Source organism: Lepeophtheirus salmonis, chromosome 10, assembly GCF_016086655.4.
Source record: "Lepeophtheirus salmonis chromosome 10, UVic_Lsal_1.4, whole genome shotgun sequence".
In the NCBI taxonomy this organism is placed as follows: Eukaryota; Metazoa; Arthropoda; class Copepoda; order Siphonostomatoida; family Caligidae; genus Lepeophtheirus; species Lepeophtheirus salmonis.
Window position 1 is genome coordinate 4,571,742 of NC_052140.2, and position 6,084 is coordinate 4,577,825.

General features: G+C 30.8%; 1 long non-coding RNA gene across 1 annotated transcript; it reads left to right on the forward strand.

Annotated features, from left to right (window-relative positions):
- The first annotated feature begins 3,458 nt into the window (after nt 1-3,458).
- LOC139906489 (uncharacterized) lies at nt 3,459-5,107 on the forward strand. Its single transcript, XR_011782045.1, has 4 exons — nt 3,459-4,158; nt 4,211-4,349; nt 4,413-4,487; nt 4,761-5,107. It is a non-coding gene; the product is annotated as an uncharacterized lncRNA (long non-coding RNA).
- The last annotated feature ends 977 nt before the right edge of the window (nt 5,108-6,084 follow it).

Genomic DNA, 6,084 nt, shown 5'->3' on the forward strand with positions numbered 1-6,084 from the left:
AAAAATGTATATAAATGAGAAGATTGCAGTCAAAAAGTTTTGCAACAATACTATAATCGCCTTTAGAGGTGTTAGTTAATTTTATGCAAAATTTGCAAAACAAAATAGAGAAGCTGTTCGTTTACCTTTTGAACTCTTTATTTACCAAGTCTCTATAATCATGCAAGATTGGATGGTTAAAAGAATGAAGTTCTGGCCGGAGGAATTCTGGCCACCGTAGAGCCCCAACCTGAATCCCCTTGATTAATGCATCTGGTTTGCAAATTGAAAGCAAGGCCTATAGACAACGTCACAGCAGTATTGAGTCCATACAACCATCGGTTGAGAAAGGGTGGGGATCAATGTCGAAGCACTATGTAGTCAACATGTTCAAATTGTTCCGGGGTCGTATAGATTGTGTGATTGAGGCTGAAGGTGCTCATATTTATAAATAATGTTATCTAATGAGTAATAAAGAAGTTCTAATAAAAAAAATATCTAGCATTTCATTTTAACCCACTCTGTGTTATGAATTATTCAACATTCATTATGTTCCAAGACTTTCTGACGGCCCGGTATAATATGTATATCCTAAAAATTCCACAGTTTGCTTATTTAATATCAATTTACATAAGAGTATATTAATAATAGTAATATACCTATAATAATTTATGGAAATTTATTGAACTTAGTCTGAAGATAATCTTCAAAACATAAGAATGCTTATATCTCGAATAACTGCTACAATGATAAATGTAACAGAGAAAAATAGATAATGGAATTGCCCTAGCTCATGACAACGCATTGGGGAGAAAATACTTTCAACCGGGATCCTTGAAACACTTCTAAACATCCGCGCAAGCCTCCTGCAAGATTTCCCCTCTCCGTAAATTGACATTTTGTAACATACCTACTTTATGATTGCAAATAAATTACGAAAATTTAACACAAGAAATGAAGAAGAATAAAGTACAAGAATAAATAAAAAAACAGAAAATCTTTTTCTTCTTCTTTTTCCTCATAGTGCATTCCATAATTTTCAAAACACTTAATGAAATTTCTTGCATTGTCGGTAATGATTCCTCCATCACACTTATTTTGCAAGCCACTGTCGAAAATAATGGTTTTTTAAGGCTTTGGAATATTACCGTGAGTGTAGTGTATGCTAATACGGCTTGACCACGAAAAAAATCCGGTTTTATCCAATGACAAGTTATACCAATATAGCCACACCTTGAAGCTGAACAGCAATCTCATGTGAAACAGAAACAGTTAATATTTGAGAAATTTTGTGTCCTTTTTTCCTTCATTTTAATAAATTGATGATCAATATTTTTCATGAGTTATTCATAAAAAAGGACCTTTAAGCGTGGACAAATTTCTGGAATGAGTCTCTTGAAATGTTCATCCCCACTAAAGTTGACAGCTGAGATGACTAACATTTAATGATAAATACCGTTATTAACGAATTTAAATAGTTTTGAGAAATGTGAGCTCCAGAACTTGAACCTTTAGTTTCAAAAAAAGATTGGATTGAGGCTTGATATTGTAAATATACTTTCAATTTTTTCTTCCTTTTATCGGATTAATTATCGGGTACCTAAAAATATAAAGGATATCTTGACTGGCTGAGGATGAAAGGAGACGACATAGTCCTTCATTGTATTATGAGGGTAGTCAGAACATAGAGAATATACATAAACATATTTGTGTTCAGAACATTTTAAGGAGTCGGACTTTGTTCTTGATGGTGCTGTACAAAATCATTGTCTCAAACAAGGAAGTATTCCGTCAGTATTCCCAGGTATTCCGGATAGAGTATGTCCTCCTAGTTGGAAAAGACGCCGACTTCTTGTTTGTTATGCTCAGAATGAGAGAAAGACGAATAAAGATATACAATGCAATTCTGATGTTCCAGAATCAAATTCAATCATTGAGATAATTTAGTTGTCTATTTATTTATATATATATATGTATGCATATATTTAAGTATTGGTCGAGTCCTAAAATGGTGTCACAGTCAAGGAATTCCTGGATTTCAAACAGATTTTCACTACAGCTGAGTTTATTCTTCTTCATGATAAAGTGTTTGTAATTCTCAACAGTCGCTCAATGAAGGCTCCTGTGTATGAAAAGGCACTGAATAAGAAACACTTTAATTTTGCAGAAAGTATTTTTAATGGTTTTGAAAATTTATATAAAGATCTCTTTTATCCGAGTGGGATGAAAGTAACACTCTCAATGAGAAAAAAAAAAACCTCTTGGCATTCTTGGTGATATCAAATCTATTCGTTTTTTGATCTCAAATTTGGATTCAATGAAGCTCTCGTACCATATAAACTTTGCAAGGATCATTTGGAAATTTGGTTCAAGGCTGTGGGATTACGCAATGGATTGTGTTGGAATCTGAGTCTTTTGCATATCTGGCGATATAATCAGGTTTTGGCAACCCTGATTATATTCAAATGTTTTTTCCCTCCTAAAAGGAGGTTTTTTCTGTTCTTTTAATTATTCCATTCAATCTAAATATTGAGCTTTAACTATAAACACGTCTGTTGTTATTATTTCGCGTCATATATTTAATTAGTACGTTATTACAGTCCTCTATTATCATTCTTGGTTATTGAGAGTCCTAAATCCTCACATGATCCTTCGGGCAACTTAGAAGCTAAGTTGGATCGTGTTTTCTCGATATACTCAAGGATTGACCTGATATTTTTTGATTTTTGATAAAGAAAAATGTTTCTATCCATACTACTAAAAAAGGAATCAGATATAGATATGTTAAGATTTCTTTGGAGCAATTCTGATAAGAATCCTCCTGAAGTGTATCGGTTTACCAGACTCCCATTTGGATGCGTATGTAGTCCATATATAGCAAGTTATTGTCTCAAAGCTACTGCAAAACAATGGATAAAAGTGATGTACACATATGTTTCATACACAATGTATTTGTTTAAGATTAATTCCAGATTAATTAATCTAATCCAGGGTTCTCAAATTTTTTTGAATTTCGCCCTTTAAATATGCGGCTAACCTCTCATAGACAGATGAGTTTAAAATTTGGAGTGTTTTTTATGCAAATATTTTATTTTAATTCTAAGTATAGTTTAAAAAAAGAAAAAAAAAAAGAAGAAGAAATATAACCAAAAAATAATCGAATATATTGTAAAAATAAAATCAGGGATATGTGTATTACTTGGAATAATTTTTATACAATTAATTTTATTTTTGCAGTAAATAAAATCAAAATTGAGACTCAAAAACAACTTATGTACATAAAAAGTTGTGGATAATAAATCTTAATGTGACGTATATATACTGTGTATTGCGCAAAGCAAGTCTATTCTAAGTTTAATTTCGGACACAACAACTAGAAGACTATACTCAAAGTGTAGCTGTGATCTGTATCTATTTTTTACATAAGCTCATACGGAAAAGGTCTTCTCGCATAAATAAGTTGAACCAAATGGTATAAGTAAGGGTGATAATTTTGGTAAGAATAGAAAAGCGTGCGAGGAGAAAAGAATAAATACTTATGGCATCATTGATTAAATAATATACATCCTCTTCTATTAATCAAGAATGTTATCATTCCCGCCTTTATTATTCAATATTAATATAATATTAGATGGTGATATTCGATAAAGAACAGAATAAATTTCCTAAAATAACGTCACCTTCTGTCTGAATTTCTGAAAATGGAGGCCCAGGAATTTGGAAAATACTTACCGGATGAGAAACAGATGGTTTGTCAGATTTGTCGATATAAATGTGCCTTTAATCTCCTGTCTAGAATTACATGCCACTGATTATCCTCATCTCATATCAAGAGCATGGATATTCATATAAAAATCAAGTTAATGATGAATACATCAAGTCAGACTTTAACTCTGATCTCACAAAGATGCTTATTGTATGTAATATAACCTTATCCATAGCTAATCCTCTACGTTCAAAAAATTTGTGGAGAAATACATGGGTAGACCTATCCCTTCCCGAGGAACCATCATTAAATTAATGCAAGATGTTGGTACTGATGTCATTTATATAAATACATATAAAAAAAATTTGAGTCATCCACACCAAATGACGATCAAGTTATCAGTAAAAAGTTACTATATATTAGTTATATTTACTAATTTCGAAATAGAACTCTGAATTTTGTACTATCTAACAGTAAGTATTCAATTTTTTTTAAATCTAACCCTAAAATATGATTCTATTTTAGCCAAACTTATCAAGAATTATGATAGACAACTCATTCAATGACAAAAAAAGTGCTTAAATGGTCACAACAACGGGAGTAGTAGCTTTGGATGGTTCGCAACTAGTTTTTCTGAGACTAGTTTCTTCACTTAAAGACTTGGGTATGATAATTAGGTTTGCCAATATTACATAGCCAATAAATATTACTCTTTTTATCACTTAAGGCTTAGCTATGGTTGATAGGCTCCAAGAAATGGTGTTCAGAAAACTCATAAAAGGCAAAAACAACTACTTAAATGGTAACAACAAGAGGGATAGTTACATTAGGTGTATCATTATAATTAGCAATTGTGTATATCCTTTATGATAATAGTATGTTGTTATATAAGCATAAATAACGGGGAAAATATCTTTTTTTGATGCTCTTAATAAGGAGTAATATCGTCGGACATTACTACATAATTAGCTTTTGCTCTAAATCTTTAAGATGGATTTATTTCTAACATTTTTTTATTAGTATATTTATTGTCTACTTTTATGATTTTGACATTGACTTTATTATTAATAATTAGTTAGATCTCATCGGTAGAGATATATCTATCCTGTGCACAATTGTATATAACAACTTCCACATGAAGAAGAGGGGTGATTATCGTTTTGATTAAACTCCACGTCTCACTTGTGTTTTGCAGCCTAAAGTTATGACATATTTAACTGGATTCCGGTGTCAGAACAAGAAAATATTATTTGGATCAATCTATAATTTCAATATTCTGTATTTATAATTTATTGTTATTAGTTATATGATTCCAATTGTTTAATTTTGTATATTTAACATAAATGTATGATGGTATATTTTTTATTATGTAGATTATATTTAATTAAAGCCTTCTTTTTTAAACCTGGAACTTCAAATATATTTCGAAATATTCTACTTTGTCGCTTCATTAGCTATTATTCTGAGAATAAGGTTCCTAACGAATTACAATTTCATAGAGTGTGACGTTTTCAAATCTACTGTAGCGGGAAAAAAATGTCTAAGTCAATTATACGTAGTATATCTTCATGAAACATTTTGCTAATAAATACTTTCGTTATACCCTCAAAAATCATAATAAAGCAGGCAGATGATATCACATCAGTATTTTAAACAATGATACCATATGTATTCCCCCCTTCTCCTTGCACGCGTTTTTCTCTACAATATTATCAACTATAGGTATAAGTAAATCTAAAGCTGCAATAGCCAAAAGTGGCTACTCATTCATCACAGAAATACAAAAAATTTCAAGTGCTTTATAATCAAAATCTGGTATAGTGTTTGGCCACATGAGAGTTCTATAAGTGCATCTTCCATATCAGAGGACAGATGATTATCTGCGGGGTAAAAGGTTGGTATCCAATTATGTGTTTGTGGAGCACTATCTTCCGATAAATACTTTCTAAATTGGTCTAAAAGGGATTTCTAAATAATATGACCATTCATCAATCTTTACGTTTTGATACCAAAATTTAAATTCTTTTCTTCCTTTTTGGAAATCATCTTGCCACTCCTCCGTTCTGTGTCCTCCACTTTGGGAAACATTGATCTAATCAACTGATTTATAGTTAATTTATGATATTTTCTGGCTCTAAAATATACATTACTTCTAACAATCAGTCAAAAAATTTGACTTAATTATATTTAAATTCGAAACATTTCCACACAGCCATACATTTCATATTTATTCAATATTCTAAATATAAGAAAATTAAAAGTGAATATAATAAAAAATATTCTATCGATATAGGATCCTTCATTTTAGTAGATTTAAGTACAGTTAGATACTTTTTGTACGAACTGTATTCAAGAAAACCTAATAAATAATTTATCTTGAGAAAGCTGAAATGTTTTCA